We start from the raw sequence: 25,012 nt of genomic DNA, 5'->3' as shown, positions 1-25,012 counted from the left end.
AAAATTCTCAGTCTCTAAGGGAGAATCCAACACTAGCAGGAGAAAATAGACTTCCTCAAAGTAACGAAAAGTTCAGACCCCAAACTCAAACATCGGGAGAAAGCATCAAATTCGAATAGCCTCGAAAAGACCTTCAGTCATGAACAAAAAGGGCAAATCAACGCGGCGATGATCAGGAACCTTCAAACAACGTCGACATTGAATAAGATAAAAGACAAGAGAAGCTCGGTAAACGATAACTCAGAGCAAGAATAGATAAGGTAATGAGAAATTTTTTTTTCATTTCATTAGTAAAGAGAGCATTACAAAAGCCTTTGAAGGTCAAAAAAAAAAAGAAAAGAAAAGAATACATGGAACAAAAAGTAAAATAAGCTCTAAGGAAGCTCGACTTCTTCTGACTTCGGACTCTCGGTTCCAGCCATTATCAGGGATTGCTTTAAGTTCTCAACTTCTTTTTCCAGTTTCTTCTTTTTTAACGGTATTTCACGATACATTTGGTGAAACCATCGGCTTTCGTCCTTCGATTCTTGAAGTATCTTCCTCAGAACTTCGGACTCCACTTCTGCATCCTTGACCGCCTGTTGCTCATAGGCCAGCTGAATTTTCAGCCGCTGCAGTTCGGTCTTCTCCTTCTTAAGGGCTATGGACAGTTCTTCCATGGTCCCCCTCAAGGATCGGAGCTCGTCAGAGCCTTAAACCGAAACGGCCTGGGCTCTTTCGGACAACTACTTCTGAAGGCGAGCAACCTCGTCGGTCGCCATCTTGAGCCTCTTTCTGTAGTTGTCTATTTGCCCACACCAGCCGACTCAGTAAGTGTTGTAATTCATCTCCACATCTTGTAGCTGCTTCTGGAGGTCGGAGAATTTCTTCGACCAGTCCCGGCCATAGTCAGCCTGAGTTGGAAGCCAGGACGAGCTCCCTTCCAATTGACCGATCTTCTCTCGTGCGGCCGCCAACTCGACCTCGAGGGAGCTGATCTTGGAGGCCTGTGTCCAAGATCGATCGCTGGCGCATTTCTAGAGTTCCTCAAGCTCCTTCTCGAAGTTGGCCTTCTTCCGGCTATAGTCCATGAAGTCATTTTTGTGGAGGTTTCGAAGGTGAGTAACCTCCACGATGGCTTCCGAATGGCTCTTCCTCAGCCTGTGAAGTTCATCATCCATCTTCTTTGATTTCTTCGTTAGGTGATGAACTTTTCTTCTCAGATCTCGGATCATAGATTTCAAAGGAATCTCCTGCGGTAGGGGAAGAGCTTTGACAGGGCACTGTTGTCGGAAAACAAGAGCGTCACAATGCAAATCATTGCAAGAAAAAAAAAAAAAAGAAAGTAGAAGGAGAAAAATGAGCTCTCTATAAAGAGGAATCTGATTTCATTGATTGAATAATTCTTAAGTACAAAAGAAGGAGAAAAAAAAAGTTGTAACAAAGGAAAAGTATAAAATTAGAGGTCTCGGACCTCTGGAGCAGAAATAGAGGAGCTCGGTGCCCCCGGAAGGTCGGTCACGGCAGCTGCGGCAGTTGAAGAGGTCCCGACTGGAGGGACATCAGCAGCAGCTTCGGAAGGTCCAGCTTCATCGTCGGACGCTTCATCCAGGAAGCTGAGATCGAGTTCAGAAAACTTTCCGACCACCTTCTCCTGGCAAAGCTCGAAGCCTTTGATAAAGGCGGCCTGGCCGAACTTGATATTCAGATCCCTCATCTCGAAGGAGGTCTTAAACTCCTCCACTGCTTAGGCCCTTGCCTCCGAGACTAGGGTCGAGATCTGCTCCTTCAGCTTGGAGACCTTGGACTCTGCCTTCCTTCTTTCCTCCTCCAAAGCAGCCTTCAGATCCGTCGAAGTTTGTTCCTCCTTCTGGAGTGCCTCTTGGAGACTCGTGACTTCGGCGATGTTCTCCTTAAGATGGGCAGTCTCAGCCTGACGACTTTTCTCCATCTGGGCTGCTTTCTTCTTTGCATTTTTCATCACCTCGATGTTGGCGATGAGTTGGTGTCCAATCTGCAAGAGCGGCCAGAAAGTCAATATGAAAGCTAAGGAACGAACTAAGTGAAGAAGCGAAAGGAAGAAAAAAGTAAATCGGCCTACCTCAAGAAAGGACCCCAGAGAGTCCCAAACCCGCTGTTCAGGATCAGCATGGACGATCCTGTGGACGATCTCGAACAAAACGCATCCGTCGACCAACCTTTTTATTAAATCCTTGTTGTTGAAAGGATTCTCTCCCGGATTTCCTTCAGAGCCGTTGGACCCTTCGATGGCAGCCCTGCTGTTGCTGATCTTGCGAGCCACTGTCTTCTTCCTTTTCTTCCTTTCGGCCCACGATGCCTCCTCGGAATGAGACTCTGGAGTGGGAACCTCGGCCGGAGGGCTTCTTGAAGAAGCTCGAGGGACTCCGGGCTCGACGTCGGAGGGGGCATCAACGACAATGGCCGTCTGGGCAAGTATGGCCGAGCTTGTCTCCTTTATCCTCACCTTCTTCGCCAATCCAAAAGTTGCGGTGCCTTTCCTCTTGTGGGCCTTGAGATCCTTGGCTAGTATCTGAGCTGCGTCTGCATCCATATCTGCAATGAAAAAAGATCGGCACAGCTTAGAAACTAAATAAGAGAAAGAGGAAGCAGCGAATGACTTGAGAAAGAAAAAATACCAGCAGGGTTGAGAGGGCTCAGGCCGACATTGAATAAAAGTTGCTCCTTCAGAAGGTCGAGGAGGAGAGGAGCTGGATAAGTCTTAAGTTTATTGGAGGCTTCAAGATCGTCCTTTCCCAGACTAGAAGCCCGACGGACGGAGTCCCTCAGGGAGCCCCAGGGGGCAACCCCAACATCAGGGTCGGACATCAGACGTAGAAGTACCTCTCCTTCCAGTTGTGGATAGAAGATGGGGCACCTTTCAACAACCCCTTTTTACCGAACTGGGGGAGAAGTACCACCAGTCCTTTGCTGAAGGGTGACGCTTAAATGTATAAAAGTTTCTAAACAAGTAAAGAGTTGGCCGGACTTCAGCTAAATGACAGAGGAAAAAAATCCTATCAGAAACCTAAAGGAGTTCAACGCTACAGAAACTAGAGAAATATTTAAAAAGTGAAAAAGAGCAACAACAAAAGGTGGGAGTGAAAGTCGAAGCCCGGTGCGGAAGGCTTCCTGATATAAACAAAAGCGGTCAGGGGGAGGGGCGCTAGCCCGGTCAGTTGGCTCGGGAAGCTCAAGCTCATACTCCGGAGGAACCCCATACTGAATCCTAATCAGCGAGAGTTTGTCCGAGGTCAAAGAGCTGAGAATGGTGTTTGGTACAAAAATCGGATGAGGTTCGATCCTAAGTACGGGTTCATATACAGTACTAGGATTTTGGGGGGCTGGAGCTAACGAACTTCTAGAACCGCTAGAGGAAGAAGTGTTGGAGGATATTTTGAATCAAATAAAAATTTTGAAAAAATTGAAAAAAATAAGAAATAAGGCGCTCGCGAAGAAACTAAACGGACGGAATGCAGAGGAGGAAAAACAGAAGAATAGCAAGAAAAAAAAGGGTTCCAGAACTAACCTAGGCTGGTCCGAGAGGTGCAAGAGGACAGCGAAGGCGATGGAGGTCGACCTGAAGGACGCCTAAGATCGAGAGGGATGCTGGAGGAGGATGAAGCTCTCGGGGAAGAAGAGGAGATTGAAGAAAAATCTCAAGCAAGGTAAAACCCCTGAAGGAGGGGGACGGATTTAAATAGACCTCAGGGTCTGACGCAATAGTAATTGCAGATCTCCTTTGGCCGACCTACAACCGCCGCGTGTCCCACTCATCGTGGCAGATGGCTGACGACTGACAAAATCATTATTGCACCGTACCTGAGGCGATGCTCCAGCAAAAATTTTAAAAAAATATTTTTGGATCGTCTCGATTTGAAAAGACTCCAGCATCGGTACGCCAAACGTCAAAATATTTGGAAACAATCGAGTACGAAAATCAAGGAGGTAATTTCGGCTGTGAAAATTTTTTTGTACTTCATTCGAAATCCAAACTCGAAAGTAGGAGGACTAGTGTTGGGTATAAAATAACCCCAGCCGAAATTCGTAAGAGGCCAATCCTCCCAGGAATTTTCTGGCTTCCGACCTTGTGCGATGTCTTTCTGAACTCCCTCGACCGTTTAAGCTTCCACAGTATCATCCGGACTCCTCCAGTAGTCGACCTTCCACAGTATCCTCCAGATTTCTCCAACGAACGAACTCCTATCGTACCCTCCAGACTTAACCCCAACCGAAGTTTGTAAGAGGCCAACCCTCCCAGGACTCTTCCGGCTTCCGACCTTGTGCGGCATCTTTCTGAACTCCCCCGACCATCCGAGCTTCTACAGTACCATCCGGACTCCTCCAGCAGTCGACCTTCCACAGTGTCCTCCAGATTCCTCCAACGGACGAACTCCTATCGTACCCTCCAGACTTCTCCAATAATGAGCTCCTTCAGTCGTCTATCGGACTGCTCCAAATGCTCTCTGGGCTTCATTATCAGTCGATTTTTTACAGTAATCGACTACTCTCCGAATCTCTTCCAGAATTTCTTCTTTCACGATCGACTTTACTCCGAGCTTCTTTTGGACTTCGTCAATGTCTGGACTTTTTCAGCAGCAGGATTTTACGGTAATCAGACTCCATCCAAGTTTCTACAGTGGTCGATCGCCTTCCGAATTTCATCCGAGCTTCTACAGTAAACGAATTCCGTCCGAACTTCTATTACAAGCGGACATCAGCCGAGCTTCTACAATAAGCGGTCTCCATCTGGGCTTCCACGGCAACTGGTCTCCATCCGAGCTTCTACAGTAAGCGGCCTCCTTTCGAACTTCTGCAAGAACCGGACTCCATCCGAACTTCTACAATGGATGGATTCCAAATGAACTTCTACAATGGACGGGCTCCAATAGTCAGATTTCTACAGTGACCAACTATCTCCGGTGTCTTCCATACCTCTCCAGCCATCAACCTTTAACAGCGCCAACTGGACTTCAACAGTGCCAACCAGAACCCTCCAACGGACAAATTTCCTCCAGACCCCTCCAACGGTCGACCTTCCACAGTGTTCTCCAGACTCCTCCAGCGCACAAACTTCCACAACGCCTTTCTGACTCTTCTATCGATCAACCTTCTATAGTGCCTTCCGAATTCTGCTATCGATCGATCTTCTGCCGGATTTCTCATGCAACTGGACCTCTCCAGCGGACAGTCTTCAGACAAGCTTCTACATTAGATAAATTTCAGACAGACTTCTCTAGCAATCGGACTTGAGCCAGATTTCTCCAACAGAAAGTTTTCGTTCGGACTTCTACAGCAGATGACTTCCGTCTGTAGCATCAACGCATAAGGCACCCAACAACAGTTAATCCATCAGCAACCTCGAAAACATCCGAGCTTCTCTTGGATTGCTGAGACAGAGAGCTATTTCGCTCCATCAGACGTCCCAATCGAGCTTCAGCCGTCCGACCCGAACTTTCCGGCAAGTCGCGACAACGGACACCACTCCACTCTCTGTAACAAACTCCACGTGGCCCCGAACGGCCCACTACTAGGCAGTTACGGATGTCGCTGTCAATCGGTTATGCTCTCTCATCTATAAAAGAGACCCCCCAGATACGTTCTCCTCTAAGCTCTAAGCACTATCTCTAAACTTTGCTAACATCTCATTCGAGTGCTCCATTTCTGTTGAAGCAGAGTACTGACTTGAGCGTCGGAGGATCTTGCTGGAGCACCCTCAACTCCGGTTTAGACTTTCCTTGCAGGTCCCGACGGCGGCCGTGATCTCCTCGACTCCAGCTTCTCCGACATCGGCGGAATTCTGCACCAACAGAGTCTTTCTATTTATCATCATAGAGTTTATGTTTATTCTGAAAAATTTATATTTATCATTGGAGAGTTTATATTTTTTCTAGAATATTTTATTTATTCTGATCTTATTTGTATTTATTCTAGAAAGGAAAGATTTGTATTTATTCTGGAGTTTGTAACCATCAATATAGCTAGATGGGATAGATCACTTTATATCTCTCCCATAATAAACAACAACAATCAAGGATCAACACAAACTTTGGATGAAATGAATACAAACTTCTAGAGTAAACAAGAACGAGCTTAGAATAAATAGAAACAAAATAAACAAAAATATATTAGAAAAAATATAAACTTCATAGGATAAATAAAAATACTCTAGAATAAATACAAACTTAACTCTCAACCCTTAGCATGTGTGGGCTTCCATCTAATCCACATTAACATCCTTTTTTTAATATTTTTTCAAACATAAATGGATGGAAAATCAGCCATTAACTTTTTATTTTTCTACATGGGCATTCGTGCAGATTGGACGGTGGGGAACCTGAATGGATTTGACTCCAAACCTTGCCGACCCGAGCCCGATTTATCTTCATATAATATATAATATAATATAATACACACTATTATTTATATAATGAAGGCATTATTGGATGCATGGATAGATCATAGCAATTTACATGAGCAATAATACGAAAAAAACATGGATAATAAATTTTAGAGTTGTTTTTCAATGCATAAAAGAATATAGATAATTTTTTTAATATAAATATTTTTTGAAAAATACTTATCTAAAAAATTGTAGATTTTTGGGTAGATTTTTTTATCCTAAAAAAGAAAAAGGTAGTTGCAAGGTGAGAATATTGAGAAAGAGTGGGTAAAGGAGAGATAAAAGAAGCAAAGGGGATTCTTTATCAAGTTCATGTTTTAAATTCTAAGATATGGTCTTCTCTTAATTCATAGAACTTATCTTTTGCTCTCTTTCTTGAGCAAGTGGCCGGAAGGTGATGTCACCTTGATGGAGGATATGTTGAAACATGGAATTGGATATTTTCTCTTTTGTGCGGCCACCAGCCATCCACGCATTGGCGCATCCATCGGTGTCCTTGGGGCACTGCAAAATGGTGTGGTCCACTCCCTTTAACCAAGCTCTTGCATGCTTGCATAAGAAAAGGAGGTTTTTAAAAAAGAATTATATTAGAAAAAGAGTCACTAGCAAAGATTGGATGCTTTGGCAAGGATTTTTTTTGGAGTCTATCAGATCTCCGACATGAAAAGTAGAGAGATTTGAACGATATTCTTATCACTCAGCTGACTGGCCCAATTAGAGAATGGCTCAGGTGGATGAGAGAATCTCTATGTTAATCACAAAATGACATAGACATTGAGAAGCTGTGCCATATGGAGATGATAATTTAATCTTACTTGGAAAAAGACTCATGCACCTGATAGAATACTGTGTTATTTTAGCTCAAATTATCATAAAATTACTTAGGTTTGTCTCATGGTATGGATGGGTGTCGCCAGAGATCCAGTGGTCCCATGAATCATTCCTCATATATTTATGGGAGGCAGGCGCAATTCACATGCGCGTGATGAGGGCATGGTTCGTGGGGACCATTGGATCATCTCTAGTGCTTATCCATCTCATGGTGCGAGCTAAACATTTTCCCTCCTATCTTCCATCTTTTTCGGTCAAAATTAGATCAGTCAAACAAGTGATTAAACCAGTCCTTTCTTAGGTTCCAATGTGCAACAGATATAAAACAATTGACCTCCATAGATCAACCTGCCGTTAGCGTGCCGTGATCTAGGAGAAAAGCAATTCCTCTCATCATTAGAAATAATTTTGATTTTCTAGGATGGTACAAAAACTTGATTTCTGGCTATTGTAGATACACAAAATCACAAACCGAAAACAAAAATAAAGAAATCAAGATCTACAATAATGATAGTATGTACACACACACACTAATAGTAAAGAGTTAAAGAGGTGGAAAAAAGAAAACACAATGCCGAATAATATTCGAGTTAAATAATTAAAATAAACTCTCCAATTGTTATTTTCTAAAAATATTCAGGGTATGGCTTAGAGATTCACATACTAGAGTTAAATAGTCCATCCTACTGCTGGACATCATGAGCTAGTTATACGCTTTTAACTTAAAAATCAAAATATAATAACTAGCAATCCAAAGTTCGATTTGGTCTAGGCTATGCGATGTTGAAGTTTTAATCACACTTATCTAAAAATTGATTCTTTGATTGAAAAAGCTATTCAACTCTACCATGGAATTTTCAAAAATATCCCACTTAAGAGGTATTTTGTCTTCCGATGCAATTAATACAGACTAAGAATATAATATTTAACTTCTGTTATTTAATTAGTGTTGGCTTTTAATTTAAAAAAAGGTAGCTTAAGGCTCTCCACATTACAAAGTGGTCGGTGGAAGTAATATAAAAAATGATCAATCTGCGATAAAATATTTTACTATAAATTATAATTTATCATTAATAAATATCATAAAAATAAAATAAAAATATTCATCATGAAATATCATTTAATTAAGTGGTTTTTTTATCAAAATGGTTGAGTAGTAGGTAATTAATCAAGAGATCTTTGGTTTGATCCTTATTTTGTGATAAGTTATTACTTTCGTAAAGTGTGGGGGGGGGGGGGGGGGGCATTAGCTATGAACCTCACCAAATATTTCGGATGATGAAATTTATTTTTTAATAATATATATATATATATTATATATATTTTATGATTAAATATTTTAAATTCTTATAGTAAAAGGTCCAATACTTGTATACGAATAAAAGCCAAAGATATCTGTAATTCATAAAAATAAAAGTTAAGGGGTATCTATAGTACTAAACTTTATTCGGAGGTACACTGAAAAGTCCTAGTAGCGAGAGCAAACTGATGCCTACCCTCGTCAGGTACGGTTAGCTGAGTTTTGGGAAGGGGCGCATGGCATTCCATGACTCCATGCATGTATGACTTCTAAACTCTGACTTTGAGTCAGTGACCGAGAAGCGCCTTCCTCCTTTTTATAATCAGATGGTCCCCTCAACGGAATTTTTAGTCTAACCATATCGTCGGAAGCGATGCTGTAAATCCAGACAAAAGGTTCAATAAGAAATGGTCCCTTCCGTGAGTCTAATCAATACATTCGAAAGAAGGTATATATTAATCAAAAGCTTTGATACCTAACTATATTTCTCTCGAATCCTGGACCTCCCTACTCATGCTTTTGCCTTGGTAAAGGTGATCTCCGTATTTGTTCATTAGATAAATCCATTGGCATAACCACTGACGCTTTTTAAAGAAACCCATGGACGTATGTACCCAAAATAATAATAATAATAATCATGGACCTGTCATGTAATCCATTTTGGTAAATATTTGCTTCTGCTTCAGGATCAGAACTATATCTTTCATCTAAAAGAATGATTGATCTTCTTTCAGGATGTCAACCATTGGATTATATCTTGCACAACTTTCAAAGCATTTTAACTCTTTTCTTTCATCTGCTGTGTAGATCTCAAAACAAGTATTGCAGGATCCAACTGTTGCCGTCCCGAAAGGAGGTAAATCATTTTTTCCATGTGAAGGATGCAACTCGAACCCCTGGCTTCATGGAAGCACGAGCTTGGGTTTTGTTTTGGTTGGCTTTGGGTCAAGTCCCGGATCTCCCAAGATTACAATAAGGGGGGACCATGGCATTATAATATGGGCACGCAGGCATCCACACACTTGGATGTATTTTTTATTTGGCGCAATACCAAGTACGTAAATGACCCCAAAGCGACCCACTTCTATAGTTAAGTGAAAACCATACTGTGATGTTGATTCATTGGATTTTGGTGTTAATAATAGAATATAATGAAGAAAAACATGCCATCAACGTTGTAATTTAACTCATCTATGTGTTAAGTAAAGTGATTTTTCCTTGAGCCTTTTTGCTTTTAAATTCTTTTTTAGCGAGGGGGTGATTGGGGGTAGATTATAACAAGCATATGGACCCTACCAATAGACAAATTCTCTCTTTTTTTTTTTTTAAAAAAAAATGGTAAGCCTTGTCCTTAACCTGTTTGTACATTTTCAACTTGACTTGAAACAAACGTATTAAGAATATGAAAATGCCCAGATCCACATCAATTTGCACTAGTCTTAATTCTTTTTCTTTTTGGGTTAACTCTAATTCTTATTGATTAATAAATTAAACTTGTCCCTAGCTCCATCAGTTTATTTATTTACAAGGAATAAACTAAAAGAACTCTTCAATAATCTCTCTCTCTATTTTTTTTTTTTCCATTAATGGTGTTACAAATTTACATACTGCAATTTTTTTTTTTAAAAAAAAGTTTCTAACAACCAAACTGGATACGGTCCTACAAGCTAGGTACATCACTTGCAAATTAAAAATATGATCTCTGTATTGCATTGCTATGCGCCTATGTCCAACTATGCATGCAAAAAGCCGATCGAACTGTGGAAGCTTGACCATGGTGTTGTTTAAGGATATCACAAATATGACTCTGTAGTACTGAGGCAACTACCAAAACCGACCGGGCTCCTTCAACAAGCAAGCTGAGAGAGCAGGTGCTTTGTGAGCCTCCAAAGGCTTGAGATAGAAGTAAATTAAATGTGAAGTAATTATTGATGGAGGTCAAGTGCCGTTGATTGGTTTACTTATTTATGAACCAGATGGTATAATTAAAATTAGGTGAAGCATAGTTATTTATTTTATTTTATTTTATTTTATTTCTTGAAAGCAAAGGAGGTCAGTTAGCCCAGCTAGATTTCATGGAGCATAAAAAATCAGATTACAAGGCAGTAAGTGGATTAGATAAAAGCAAGAGTAGACAGGAAAGGAGTAGGAAAGTACATAGATAAACATGGCAGGGATAAATATAGAAGGGAGTGGGTGAAGAATGATAGAGGTTGAAGAAGGTAGCACGTGTGAGGGAGCATTGAAGGTGGACAACTGCCATGGTCATTGGGGTTTTTGGTGAAGAATGAAGATGACATGATAAGGAAAGGGTTGTTAACCTAGTAGGGTCATTTGTCAATGAAAGGTAGGGGTTGTTTAAGGGTTGCAGGAATTTTTAAGAGGATAAACTGTGTGACATAAGTTGGGTGTGAGGCATAATGAAAGAAACATGGTGCGAGTAATGCATACTCGTTTAATGCTGGTGAAGAACACTAAGTGTTTGATAGATGACAACGGGGAGTGGGGACAAGTGGAGGCATTATTTGGAGTATGCCAGGAAGTATAGATGATGAGAAAAAAAGACATGATAATATTGACAGTGATGCAAATATGAGTATTTTAGCACCATTACTTGGCAGCTTACCCTTATCATCAAAATGTACTTGGCAGGTTACCCTTGAAGCATTGTTCTTCAGGAGGTCCAGGATGGAGATACTAGCTGGAATTGCTCATGAAAATATAAACATTTTTGGTCTTGATAATATGCCTTGACTTGATAAACTGAAATGCCGATTTCAAGTGAAGCATAACATGTTATGAGATCTCATGAATTGTGTAATGTATGGAACTGAACTTTTGGCTAGAAAATTGTCAAAGATTTGTTAAAGGGAGAAACCGAACAAAAGGTTATGCATGGTCATAGCAAGCAGACTTTTCCTTGAAAGAGAACTATACATTATTTGTTTTGGTACAAAGTTATACAAATGGATATAACATTTGCACAAGTAATCTAGAGAGATATTTAGCAAGGTAAGAAAATGACTACTCCAAAACATTGCCCTAGATCAGTCCTGTTGTTAATGTATAGGGTAGTCCGAAGCCTTTTGGACTGTGCTGCTCATTTCACTTGTAATATCCTAAACGAGTTATAAGCCTTTTATTTTCTAATAAATTTGATTGGGTTTACGTCATCGACTTCCCTTCAATTCAATAAATAAATATGATATTCTCTCACCAAAAGCATACTGCAAATACTAAATAAGCTTACATCTATTATTTAAAAAAAGGAATAAATACAATTTTCTTGCACCAGCACCATACTACACATATTGAATAACCTTAGATCTATGATTGTATTAGTATCGACACCCCATTTAATTAGTAGCCTATCTAGCCTGTCTAGAAGCATGCACATTAATTGAACTCTTCCTTGCAGTTATCTTAAAAAACAATATTCTTACTACTGGAATTAAAAACAAATTAATATACATGTACAAGTTTATCAAGCTAAGCTGCAAAATTTTCATTATCTATCAATCATTTACATTTGTGTTGGTAGATTTATTCCTAAATCACAATTTTGATTACAAAAAGATGGAACTTAGAGCAATATAAATCTTCCATGAACATTTGCTTGCAAACCCAAACCAAAAGACAGTTAAACTTCTTGATGCACATTTAACCTATTACCTATCGGCCTCTACGCGTTTGTTTGACTTGGTCATACCATGTTTAAATTGTATATATGAATGCTGACAAATTCAACCTAGCTAAATGGTAGATTTGCTCAAACTTGTTACAATTATTCCAATCATGATAAAAGATCGGTCGCATAATCACAATAGCATTCACTTAATTTCATTAATGCCAGATTTGTTCTTGACATGTAAATCAGATAACTTTTTCTCTACTTGATATTTTTTTTAAGGATGGAATGTATTAAAAAAAGTCTCATCCCGATTAGGATTCATGGTCGACACGTGTACAGGTTTGCTATATTCCTACCTCACTTATCAATGTGACATTTCCTTAGAGAACCTAAACTTGGATTACTATAAGATAATTTTATTTTATAATTCCCACAGAGACATCATCTGGAACAAACTTGGCCCGCAGGGCCGGTTGGGACCACCACAACCGGCTCTTGTCCGGGTTCGGGCTGTGTCTTTGGCACCAAGGAAAGATTGATCTTCTTTTCGTGACCTCAACCGTTGGATGGCTACTTACACACATCTCAAAGCTTTTGTTCGCGCGAAAGGTACAACCCGAATCCCTCGATCCCTCACCGACAGCCAAGGCGAGTGCAGAAATTAAAATTAAATCGAATCAATAACTAAGCGACAAGAGTCGCCCACGCTGCTCCTGGCAGTCCCATCACATCAGCGGGCCCGACGGACCAAAGATCAACGGTCGATATCAAATCATAGGGACGGAGGACGTACAGAATGCCACGAAGATAGACAGCGTCCGGAGATCCCCTGGTTGTTATTTTTCTTCCCATCGTGCGGTTGCGGTACGAAGGACCGACCCGTTTCAGTTCCTGGCCATCATTAATTAACAACGATAAAGAGCAGTTGAGAGAGGGGTGGGAGGTGGGTGACCTCTTCCGCTCGCATATCATCAGTGCCTTTCCCTTCCCTCGTCTGCGGGCGACACGTGCGACGGGTACCATGGCATCATAGAAGAGAGAGAGAGAGAGAGAGAGAGAGAGAGAGGAGGGATTCCGTTGGGGCCAAGAAACCCTAGATAAATAGACGGATGGAGGGTCCGAGAGCGGCATGGGACGAGACTGGGACTGGGGGAGTGGATGGGGCCTCTCCGGCTCCTCCTGCTTCCTCTCTATTCTATGTAAGGAAGGTTAGGGGAGAGAAGTTTAGAAAAAAGAGAGATCAGATCCAAGTCTGACGATGTTTCCAACCCCACCTCTCTCTCCTTTTTCTCGCTTCAGCCTTTGTTTCTTCCTTCGATCTGGCTCTTTTCTTGAAATGGAAATCATGAGATTTTCGGTGCAGATATAGGGGATTCCGTCGGTCTTCCAATTTTCTTGCTTTTTTTTGCCTCTCTCTCTCTCTCTGTCTGTCTATCTAAAGGCGTGTGGAGGGTGGTGGGGTTGGGGGGCTGACAGAAGAGAGTGAGCACACAGCGAGGCAATTGCATCAGGGAATGCCGTTCCGGTTGCGTGCTCGCTTCTCTTTCTGTCAACCTTTCTCTCCTGGAACCGATCTACCTACTATCTCCACCGTCTTTGCTTCTTTTGTTTTTATTTTTCTTTTCTTGGAACGGGAATGGGTGGTCTCACGATATTTGATGGGAAAGAAGACCACGCGTGCAGTCTTTCCTCAAACTCTGATCCCGTTCCCCCTTCTGATGTGATATGTTGATGATAACTCTCTCACCCTCTCCCCATTTGTCGCCTGTCCGACTCCGAGACGTCTTCTCAGGCTCGCTTCTCTATGGATGGCGGGATTCCGAGGAACCGATGCATGGTGGTACTTTCTCGTCTCTATCCATCTATTCGTAGTTTCTTTTTCGTTTTCGTTTTTTAACTCTTAATTTGATTTAGTGACATCGAAATGCCTAATCTGGAAGTGTTCTATTGATTTGATTTGATGTAGATTGGGTGGGAGATTGTAGAGGAGAATTGGAGCAAGGTGGGGAAAGAATTAGGCGTACTGCACGGATCGGATTAGGGTGAGCACCCTCTGATTCAAAAGGAAAATCGCTGGCTGTTTGACCGGTCGTTTCTCTTCTTATTTTCTTTTTCTTTTTCCTCTTCTTGTCCTTCTCTTTCTCTGATCTTTTACTATCTTTGGCGAGGATTGGCGATCTTGAAACCCAGTCTCGAAAAGATCTCGCAGTTGCTTGACTGAAATTATCATCTCATGCGTTTCTCGGTTTATTGCGTAAAGAAGAAAGAGGAGTTTGGGATCGATGATGATCTTGACTTGTCTTGTGCTGTTTTAAGAGGAATGAAAGGGAGCCGCAGTGGGACTTCGACTGCTTCTTGAAGCAACGGACTCGATCCGAGTTTCCATATCCGGTAAGTTTCCTCGGACTTTTCTGTTTTCAGCCAACGAAGTTCCATTGTTCTTGCTCTTTTATTTTTGGAATGGATCGTTGTACTATGCGTCAATAAATTGTTAGCCAGCTGTGAGTCAATATTTTATCCTTCTCTCATCTCTTAAATGTCATTCTTACCCTCGTCAAAGCCTTCAAAATCGTATACAAACAACTGCAGCTCCAAGTCTTTGCAAGCCAGACATCACTTGAACTTGCTTTCTTGAAATCCACTCTACCATCTAATTTCGAGATTTCTTGCTTCTGTTGCAGGTTGGTGGTTCATTTTTTGGATCATGCCAGGAAGACATGCGATGCTCCAGCTGCGGCTGCGGCTGTCAGGGTTGCTTATATGTGTGAAGTATGCCAGCTTGCTCTAATTTCATTTTCTACTATTTCTTCGTTCATCAAAATAAGCGAGCAGTCATATTTACACAACATTTTGCACTAGATTTATTAATGGGTTAAGGTAGCACATGTGATGTGGGTAAAAGTTAGCACTCCTTTAAGAAGCAGCAAAAGGTCAGGTTCCTGAGTTTAAGTCCTAGGCATCTCATTCAGAGAGTTGTAAGTTACTTGGAGATGGGGATATCAAACTTGGAGTCTTCTCCACCATCGTCGGGAGTGTTACATTAATGTTGAGACAGCATTGGATACCTTGTGGACAGGTTTGATTCAGATCCAAACTTGTTTAAAAAAAAAAAAAAAGTGTTTGGATGTTGTATTTTTTGTCCAGATCATATAAAGATTTCTAGTTGGATCTAATTTCAATGAAGAAAGTAACATGAAATCTCAGTGGTGGGGCATTATAAATTCTGTGTTATAATATCACAGTCTGGAGCTTGTATATAGGTGATCGAAGCTTGATGGCAATGGTTAATAGCAATTTACAGGGCTTTCTATCTGAAGCGAGCATTGTTGTTGAAAAAGTGGGGGATTTCTGGGAATCCTGCAAGTTTTAGAAATACAAGCTTGAAGTTGGACGCGAAGCTTATACTTCAAGGTATTGATTTGTGAGGTTCTTAAAGAGAAAGTATGGGTTGCTTCCTAGAGAAACAAGCATTAGATTTTCTAATCTTCATGTGGGTGCCAGTGCCCAGAATATGTTTAGGATTACTTTTTCATAATATGCTACTGTAATCTGTACGTGGGACCACTTTGGGGTTCCTGAGGTAAATGTTACATTAGGCTACCCATTCTAGCTTTTCATATCTGGACCTTTGTGCCATTTAAATTTCAAATATGATATAGTTATTGGAAACAATGGACTTTTGATCGGAAAGTCATTAATTATGTTGGCTTTGGTTACTGTCTTCTTTCTACTTGATTAGACTAATAGAAAAAACTGGAGACCCTGATATAGGAAAATTTTTTTAAGCCATATAATTGTTTTTCGAGGACTGCAAAATAGCAACAACATGTTTGGAGTAAAGATGGAAGGTAATTGAATAAAGGTGATTGCAAAACAGCAACCACATATTTGGAGTTAAGGTGGAAGGTAATTGAATAAAGGCGACGTTGGTCGAGAATGAAGGAAGATAATGTGAAATTATAAGGAGCACGTCATGGGCTACCGTGAACGGATAGAATTACTGAGTTGTCTCGATTCAACAAAAAAAAACAAAAAAGAATTACTGAGGTGCCACGCCATCTAGGGCTTTTTCTTAGCGTGAAGTTGATGAAGAAAAGAGCTGTTCCTCGGGATTCAGGTATGCATTTGATGGGTGTTAGGTTACGTAAGCAAAAGGTTTGACTAATTCAAGAAAATAAGTGCATTGCATATTTGGAAATGAAATAATCTGAAAGTTCCTCCAATAACATTCTCATTTATCAATTCCAAATAGGGAACGTATTTATTTTATTAAGGGTGCAAGTTTCTTTTTGTTTAGAGCTGACTGTTTACTAATTTTTTGGGTATGGATGACCTCATATCTCAATCGTGCTGATGATTGCATATGAGTTCTTCTTATTGATACTCTCATTACGAGCATACCCACATTTTCGTGTTAATAATCATTATCACGCTGTCCTACATATTCTTGTTGTTTATAACTCAAGACACCTCGTCTTATCTGAGAAGGCTTTAACACCGTTCTCTGTCTCATGATTGTCCTTGATCATTTTTCATGAATTGTTTGCTTTTATATTAGCTTGAATCTTTAGTCATGATTATTATATCTTATATCTTCCATAGCTCAAAATTGCTTTTAAATCCAGCAATACCGAATATTCAATGTTAACTTTTTAATCAAGATGAGGCCACACGTCTTGGGTCCACTGCTGGCTTCCCTCTCCTTAGCACATATGCATATCTCAATTAAACAACAAAATATGCGTCAATTTGATGTTTTGTTACCTCAGTATTTTTATGCATATGAAGCCAGGGGCTTTAATGGCATGGATTCTTGGGTCCTAACATACATTTCTTGAACTTTTTTTTTTTCTTTAAATTGTTTGGATAGATTTGATGCTTGGTACAGCTAAAAGTAGAAAGATGCCAAGTATAGCTTCTGAAAGCAAGTTTTTCAAGGATCTATCCCCTCTTGGTAGATGCTACAAGTGCAAGCAGAAAATGGCTTGACTCAATTTGATGAACAGGCATCCAACGATAATGAATGGGATGAACATAAATGTGAAAAAGAAAAGTGTATGAGAATTGACAGCAGTATGTGCTGCTAACAGGTTGACCGATCAGTTATTTCATGTCGCTCAAACTCTTTTAGAGGGCCTCAGACATGAGTCAAATGCCAGAAAGAAAAGGGAAAGCACTTTAGAAAACGGATGGAGTGGACAGACTCGTTGTGGCGGTCATAAATTTACCTATACCTGAGTTCCTTTTTTTTTTTTCCCTTCAAATAAAAGCGCCAATTTCAGTTGGGATTAGATATAGTAAATATATACATTTTTCATTTCACCCAGATTCTCAACTCGCTGACAGCAGTTAGCTATATCTTACGATGATCATAATATATGGTTCATAGATTAGTATACATACATTTTTCATTTCACCCAGACTCTCAAATTCTGTCTTAGGATAAATTGGCTGGATGAGAGTCTTAATTAAGAAAAAAGAAGGTGAAGATGGAGGGCCTGTCAATCTTCTGATCCCGATTTTTTAGGATAAGGTAATCCATCTTAGAGAGAATTTTTCTTATCCCAGCGAAATCAGAATTAGTTGAACAAAGACTCCCTTGATCATAAACCATGGATTAAAAATTTTGGCACCCAAAAAATGATAATGTATCTTCAAATGGATATCTTATTTTCTGATCCATATATTTTTTTTATTTTTATTTTATAATTAAAAGTTTTCAAAGTTGTTCTTCCAATCCTAATGAAAAATTTGAAAAGAGTTACATCATGCAAATGTTTGCTCCATACATTTTGGGACCTTTGGAGAAAGTCAATCAATACTGGTCCATGCTAGTTGCTTTTAAATTTTCATATTATTATTTGCATATTATCATGCCGTTCTGTTGCTTAAGAAGAAATTTGGTGAAAATGCCTCAATTAAAATTTTTAGCAGATGTCTCAAAAAAAAAAAAAAAGAGCAAATTTATAAATGTTATCGTGTTAGATTTGGACAATTATTACTTAGTTGATGCTTCATTTGATCATATTACTTAAGATTTCTTAGTTATGCATTCCTTCTCTCTAACGTCATTGAATTTTGGGAGACTACAACTAGGAATGTTGTAGCTTAATTACGACAAAGAGTAACATTTTAACTCTTCAAGGCTCAATTTCCCTCCTTTGACAAATATTTGGACGAACCATTTGGATGGCGCACAGTCTGTGTTCTTATTTTATAGGGCTGAGCATTTGTTCATTGCTGGTATTTAATTCTTCATTTGGTACTAGTACTACAAAGGCATATGCATCACATCCCATCGTGATGAAAAAGCCTAAGAAATATTGAGAAATTATCAAATAAATATAACATGATTATTGGAACCACTTTCTTCTTATTAAATTATGGTATTTTAAATTATATGCAATACCTCTGTTGGGTAGTGTGAAAGTGATGGAAACTGTAATAAAATATTAATTGTTGTTTGTAAAAGGATATAGTAAAAGTTGTAGAAGAAAAGTCGTTGTTAAACTTATAAGAGTATCAAGGTCATTTTTTGGTGTGATCTGTCAAAGGATTATTTATCAATCTTACTAGAGTTTAGGATTTTGAAGTTTAGTCTTTTTGGGCTGTAAGTTGATGATGTGTTTATTTGTGTTCTCAAATGTTCTCTTTGGTGGAGCACTATCATATCCTGCGTTCTAGTGCTGGAGTAGTTGAGTTTTATGGGCTTACATGTTATATTCAAAGGGGGGGATTTGTCATACCATTGCATCCAAATTCACATGAGATCCTATAGTGGCATCAATTTTTAAGATTCAATTTGGGAGAAATCTCTTAGGATGGAAAGTGGAAACCCATTGTTGCTCATTAGATTTCAACCTCATGTAAGTGTGAGATTGCAATATGAGAATGTAGATGTGCAATTTATGGAAGTTAGATTGTCATAATTTTTTGAGAATTCATATTATTTTGGTTTCTATATTAATTGGAGGAAGAATGATGAGTTGGACTGTACAATATCCAGTGTCTATAACAACCTTTAGGTGAAACATTACTTGCATTTGGACTTTAATTAGTAACCTGATGAAATGTCTCCTTGTAAGTTGATGAAGAAACATGTGCCTGCACATTGAATGGAGAATTAGACATGGAGGATATGCTGGACAAATCAAAAATTGTAGTTTTTAGAATTTATTTTTTTTTTATCAGCTTTGAACAGAAGACCTTGACAGCATAATTATGGGCTTATTAATTAAGTCATGGTGAAAGCTTGATTTTAACAAATCAAAAGATGGGAAGCTTTGGATTGATGGGTCTTGCTTGGTATCTTTCAGACTAATAAGTATCTTAGGCCCCTTTTTCCCCCCTTCTGTTCCTTTCCACTCTATTCTCCTTTCTGTGGATTGAGATGGATAAAGGTTCCCCTCGAAGCTAAATTTAATCAACCATGTGATAAATATGTACTTTTCGACTTAATTAAACAATGATAAATTCCAGGGTGGCAATGCCTCCCTTTTCATCAAAAAAAAAAAAGACAACAAAATTTTGATTTGGAAAGCAAGGGATGATGAAATATTAGTTTGGAATATGATAAAATGGTGTGTTGCTAATTTTGATTCCAATGATCGATATTATGTTGATGATTTGCACTGTAAGATATATGTTTGATAGGCTAAGCATTGCGAATTATGTGTGAATAGGTGGACCTTTAAAATATATATCTATTGTTTAATTGATAGCTAGGTCAAGTTTTCTTGATGTTCATGGAACAATGAAGTCTCTTGATCAGGCTTGTTAGGGCAAAAGGAGATTAGGTGGTACTGTACATATCGTTTCTAGCTCATTATGGATCATTAGTTAAGCTATTTTATACATGTAAATAGAATCAAGGTCAATTTCAAGCCGGCTTGGAAACTCAATGGTTGAAAGATTGGTAACTAGGCTCTAATGAGTATTCGATCGAAAACTTGATTTGACTTGATTTTTTTAGGTTTATTGTACGTTTTTTAGATGATTGTGTTATATCCTGGTGGATGCTAGGGTAGATCATGGAGTTGAAGAAACATGGGTGAAGGGTAGGGGTTTATATTAGGCTACAGCAAAATAAGCCTGGTCTGCTTGGCTTGAAGCATGCAATTCAATTTGTTCAAGTTGGGAGTAACGTTTTTTTTTTTTTCCTTTTGTTTCAATTCTTCTAGGACAACCATAGAACTTTGTTGATAATGAATCTTCTACCACAATACTTAATTTCATTGCACTTTCCCAAATAATCCAAGTTCATGTTAATTAGATTAGTCAAAACATTTATTTTAGATATGATGGGAATATTCTATTCTATCCAATCGGTACCTTATGCCATCTCTAAGAAATTCTGTAGCTCAAAATTTTTAATATTCTCTTGTGTTTCAGTTATGCCTACTACTTAGACAAAATTTTGTCACCTTTTGTCACTAAGAAATTAAAAGAAACTTCGGCAATGGAAGAAAGGAGAGAAATTAAGCGAGGAAAAAAGTTGATGAAACAACTTTTGTAATGAAGAGACTAAATAGGAACTAGAGAAATCCACCGAAGATGATCCTTTCCTTTGTTCAAAAGGAAAGAAAGATCTTGGAAAAATAAATGAAACAAAGGAGATCCAAATGAATGGAAAGTAAAAATAAAGGATCAATTCCACTTTCATTTTAAAATTTTGTACCTTATGTGTGCATAAGGAATGTATGGAGTCGATTCTTTTTAATGAATGAATTTGATTGTAACTTTTGTAATATGGATTCAAAGGGACCGAATAGGAAATAATATTTTGAATCACATAAATTTATTCAATCAACCAATATTTATAAAATTTAAAAGAGTCAAAAGAAATGGTTTCATCATCCTATTTCTTGGATCAAGAGATCCATTAATTGGGATCCGGATGGATATTGATATACATGGAATTTTCTTAATAGAAAAATCATTTTCAAATAGTGTCTCCTCAATTATGAATTAATAATATTTATTTAAGTTAGATCTGAGGCTATCAACAAAGAAGGTTAGTCTAAGTCACTTCATTTCTTTTATTCCAAGTAACTTCTCATTTATTTAAGTTGCTTCCCATTTTCTTTGTATCAGGATTATCCCCATCCGTGGGTTCAAGACCCGCATATATGGATCGAGAGGTTTAAATAAACTTCAATTAGTTATTAGAATCAATAGATATTTAGATGTTAATTTGATTAAATTAAAGATTATGTTACTGGATGATCGTGATAGTTCCTAAATACTAAAATTTTTTATTAATGAAGGAATAATATTGCCGTTTTTTATTCTCAATGTAAACAAAGTAAATGATCGACTCATTTCATACTCTTGCAGGATCCTTTGATAACACAAATTACTATTTCGCAATGATTTACATATAAGATCTTTGCATCACTAAGCACATTAATAGATATGTTTTTATATATTTATACCTCAAAGTTAAAAAGCATTCATCTTCTCCACAATATCTTAGATGATAAAAGCAATTCTTCTTCGGAACTGACTACATCTGCTTAGCCGACCTGTCTTAGCTCGCTCACTGCCTTCCAACAGTGAGCGTCCTTCTTCATTAGCTATTCCCGAACAGTGATTACTATAGCAATAAATTTTTCCTACTGTGAACATGTAGAGTTCTTGAGAACATTAAATTCATATTCCCTGCACTATCTGTGTACTGCAACGAAGAATCTGCTCCTTGCTTTCAGAATTATTTCGAATTTGTTTTGGTGTTATGTGAAATGGGTGATGTTTTAGGACTCCATTGCTTTCTAATGTCTTCACCTTACTTTTTTCTATCTCACTAATATTTCTTTATCATTTCATTTTTTTTTTTCATCCTCGTGGCTTTCTAAGAAATTATATGTTCTCGGGTAGTAACTGTTATGTTTTGATCAAAGTTAGTGCTTCTAGTCCTAGACAAGGAGCCAAAAAAGCAGGGTGTAATGTATAATAAGGAAACTTGTCTCTAGCCATATATATACACAATTATTTTTTGAAATAGATTACCCCATTCATATCAAAGCAATACTTGAACAGCTTACTGCTTCCAATTATGACATTTTTATATTAGTTCTTCGTTAAAACTAATGGCATCAATAGTGAACCACAATTCATAAAGTATAACAGTTATTTTCTAATTCCCTACTTTCTTAGATGGTTGGGCCCAAAATCTATGGGTTTCATACCCCAACCACCCAAAATACCGAATTATAAGCTAGGTTTGGCTTATTTTATAACTGCCCAAGTATACCCTATAATTCTGTATTTTTGGTGGTTGGACTATGAATCCTATAGGATTTAGGGTCCAACCATCCAAATAGATCCTTACTATTTTGTTCCTTCTCCAAATTACATCCCCGAATATTATTTTAGGAAAAAGGGAGAGAAGAGAATAGGAAAGCAGCTATTCGTTGTTGTTCTTTTCTCAGATGATCTTCATTCTCTATGGATCTATTGAAAATTTATATTATCTTTTATTAAACTTAGTTCATGATATCAATTATTGTCCCTAGTCACAAGTTCATGGGGAGGGCAGCTTATTTTTCTTAATATTCAGTAAATAAATATAAAAAAGTGCCTATGCTTCTTTTTGCTTAATAAACAGCATCTGTGACCTTGGTTTGATCAGCCCTCACCCTGATTTTGGCCGGAGTTCCTACTGTCTGAATTCTCAAAAAGTTGATACTCTGCTACTGGGTTCAGATGCTTATTTGAGAATTCGGCACACCACACTGTGTCCTGTATTCCGAGTGCTGCAAACGAATCTTACATTGTTGATATACACATGCAAATTGCTTATTTATCTGGCTGAATTTTACGTTTTATTCAGACATGAAAGCTTTGTTTTATACACGCTTGACTGACTGTTTCAGATATCAATTCAGAGGTATTCTATATTTTCCATTGACATTGATTTTTGTATATTTCAGGTGGATTGAGAAGCAAAAGAAAGTGTATTATTTTTATTACATGATATTTCCCCGGACTATAAGGTAGCCCACTTTTATATTTTTATTTATATTGGCTGAAGTCCTACTGGTAAGTGAAATGTTTGTGGAGTACAACCAATTATTGAAACAACAATGCACACGCATGGCTTCTGTCTCTGTGCATCATCTCGCATACGTTCCTATAACAACGTAGGACCACCATGCTTGCAATACGACATTGGTAATTTTCAGAGTCATCAATATTGAATATTTCTTATTAAAAAGTGTGGCAGAATGTCAGAACATGAATGATTACATGGACATGGCTGCCATTTGTTCCAATAATATCACTCAACATCCAGTTGATGGGCCCCGTCCCCCCCTCCCTCCCACCTCCGTATAATGTTAAATTTATCCTTTTGGAGAAGTACTGTAGAGCTACTGAAGCCACCGATGTTTAATCGCCCTAGTTACTGTAATTTTTTTTGGTATGTTCTTTCCTTACTCCACCTCTTCAACTCTATATCTCTTCCTCTAGTGCTATGGACCTCCTCTCTGGTCCAAGAAATTTTTTACTTGTAAGCTGATGTCAATCCTCTTCAGGAATGTCCATGGTCTTGGTAATCCGTCTAATAGATGGATCGTCAAAGGCTTTTTAAATTCTTCTGGGTGCTGTGCAGTTGATTTGCAAGAATCCAAATTACATTTTGTAAATCTGATTATTCTTACATCTTTATCCGGTGGTGGAATTGATTCTTGTTCAATCTTGATGCTAATGATATGGTTGGTGAAATTCTTCTTGACTGGGACTCCAATAGATTTATCCCCATCAAATCGGAGATCTTAACGTACTCCATTACTGTCCAGTGGAAGATCCAATCCTCGGTTCTCCCTGGTCTCTCACCATGGTCTATGGCCCCTCTGACCATGAACAGAAATCCGCATTTTGGGAGGAACTCTAAAAAATCATATCTTTATTTAGCGGTCCCTAGATCCTTGGGGGGGACTTTAACGCCACCATCAAGTCTTCTGAAAGAACCGGTAATCCCCAACCTCGCAGGGTCACACTTGGTTTCTCTTGTCTTATTCAAGATCTCTCCCTTATCGATCTTCCTTTGAAGGGTCAAGACCTTACCTAGTGTAATATGCGTGAGAAACCTACTTTTGCAGAATTGGATATGTTTCTCGTCTCTGATGATTGGAATCAGTGCTGCCTAGTCCTTATTCTGATCATGCTTTTGTGCAGCTCATCCTTTCCTCAAATTGGCATCCAAGAAGATTGTTTTAGATTTGACCGAAGTTGGCTTGCTAACGATTCAATCCTTGATATTATCTCTTCTAGCTAGAATGTAGTCTCATATGAGATTGCAACTAAAAATCTAACTCTAAAGCTTCGGCACACTCGTATAGCTCAAATCATGGAATGTTGATTTGATCAAATCCAATGCTAATAAAAAATCAATCCTATTACAAAATATTCAGAAGCTAGACAACAAAGAAGAGAGTGTGGCCCTCTCTCTTCCTCTGAGTTTGATTGCAGAGCTTTTTGAAGGCGAGAACTTCTGTCCCTTTACAAGTGTGAGGAAATATATCATAGAGTCACCAACTACCACAAGAAGGTCAATTGGATTCCCCATTTATGATGCAAGGGTCAGTATTTTATTAAGCATCACCAGATTTTTAATCAACTCACTTTATATTTTAGAGGCATCTTTACGAAACCAAAAAAGGCCTCGATTATGTTGAATTGGAGAGCTCTTTATCCTAATCCGCATTCTGAACCATCTATTCTTGATGCTCCATTTTTTTCTGAGGAAATCAAGGCTGCTGTGTTCAGTTTCTCTACGGATAGAAGTTCGGGTCCAGACGGATTCTCTATGATCTTTTTTCAAAATTTTTAGAACATTATTCATTCTGAT

The 25,012-nt window shown here is 38.6% G+C and overlaps 1 long non-coding RNA gene across 16 annotated transcripts in view; it reads left to right on the top strand.

The window, feature by feature from the left end:
- Positions 1–13,092: 13,092 nt before the first annotated feature.
- LOC105050726 (uncharacterized) overlaps positions 13,093–25,012 on the top strand; it is a 32,298-nt gene continuing 20,378 nt past the window's right edge. For 5 of the 16 annotated variants that reach the window (XR_012143304.1, XR_012143302.1, XR_012143296.1 and 2 more), the window contains exons 1-4: positions 13,105–14,002; positions 14,129–14,553; positions 14,844–14,931; positions 23,094–23,156. This is a non-coding gene — a long non-coding RNA (uncharacterized lncRNA). Of the gene's footprint in view, positions 14,003–14,128; positions 14,554–14,843; positions 14,932–23,093; positions 23,203–25,012 lie in introns of all 16 variants that reach the window. The other 11 variants (XR_012143300.1, XR_012143298.1, XR_012143295.1 and 8 more) reach the window with 6 other exon arrangements.

Source organism: Elaeis guineensis, chromosome 8 (genome assembly GCF_000442705.2).
Source record: "Elaeis guineensis isolate ETL-2024a chromosome 8, EG11, whole genome shotgun sequence".
NCBI classification, from domain to species: Eukaryota; Viridiplantae; Streptophyta; class Magnoliopsida; order Arecales; family Arecaceae; genus Elaeis; species Elaeis guineensis.
The sequence above is the reverse complement of the archived record's forward strand: the minus strand, read 5'-3'. Positions and strand labels throughout refer to the sequence as shown.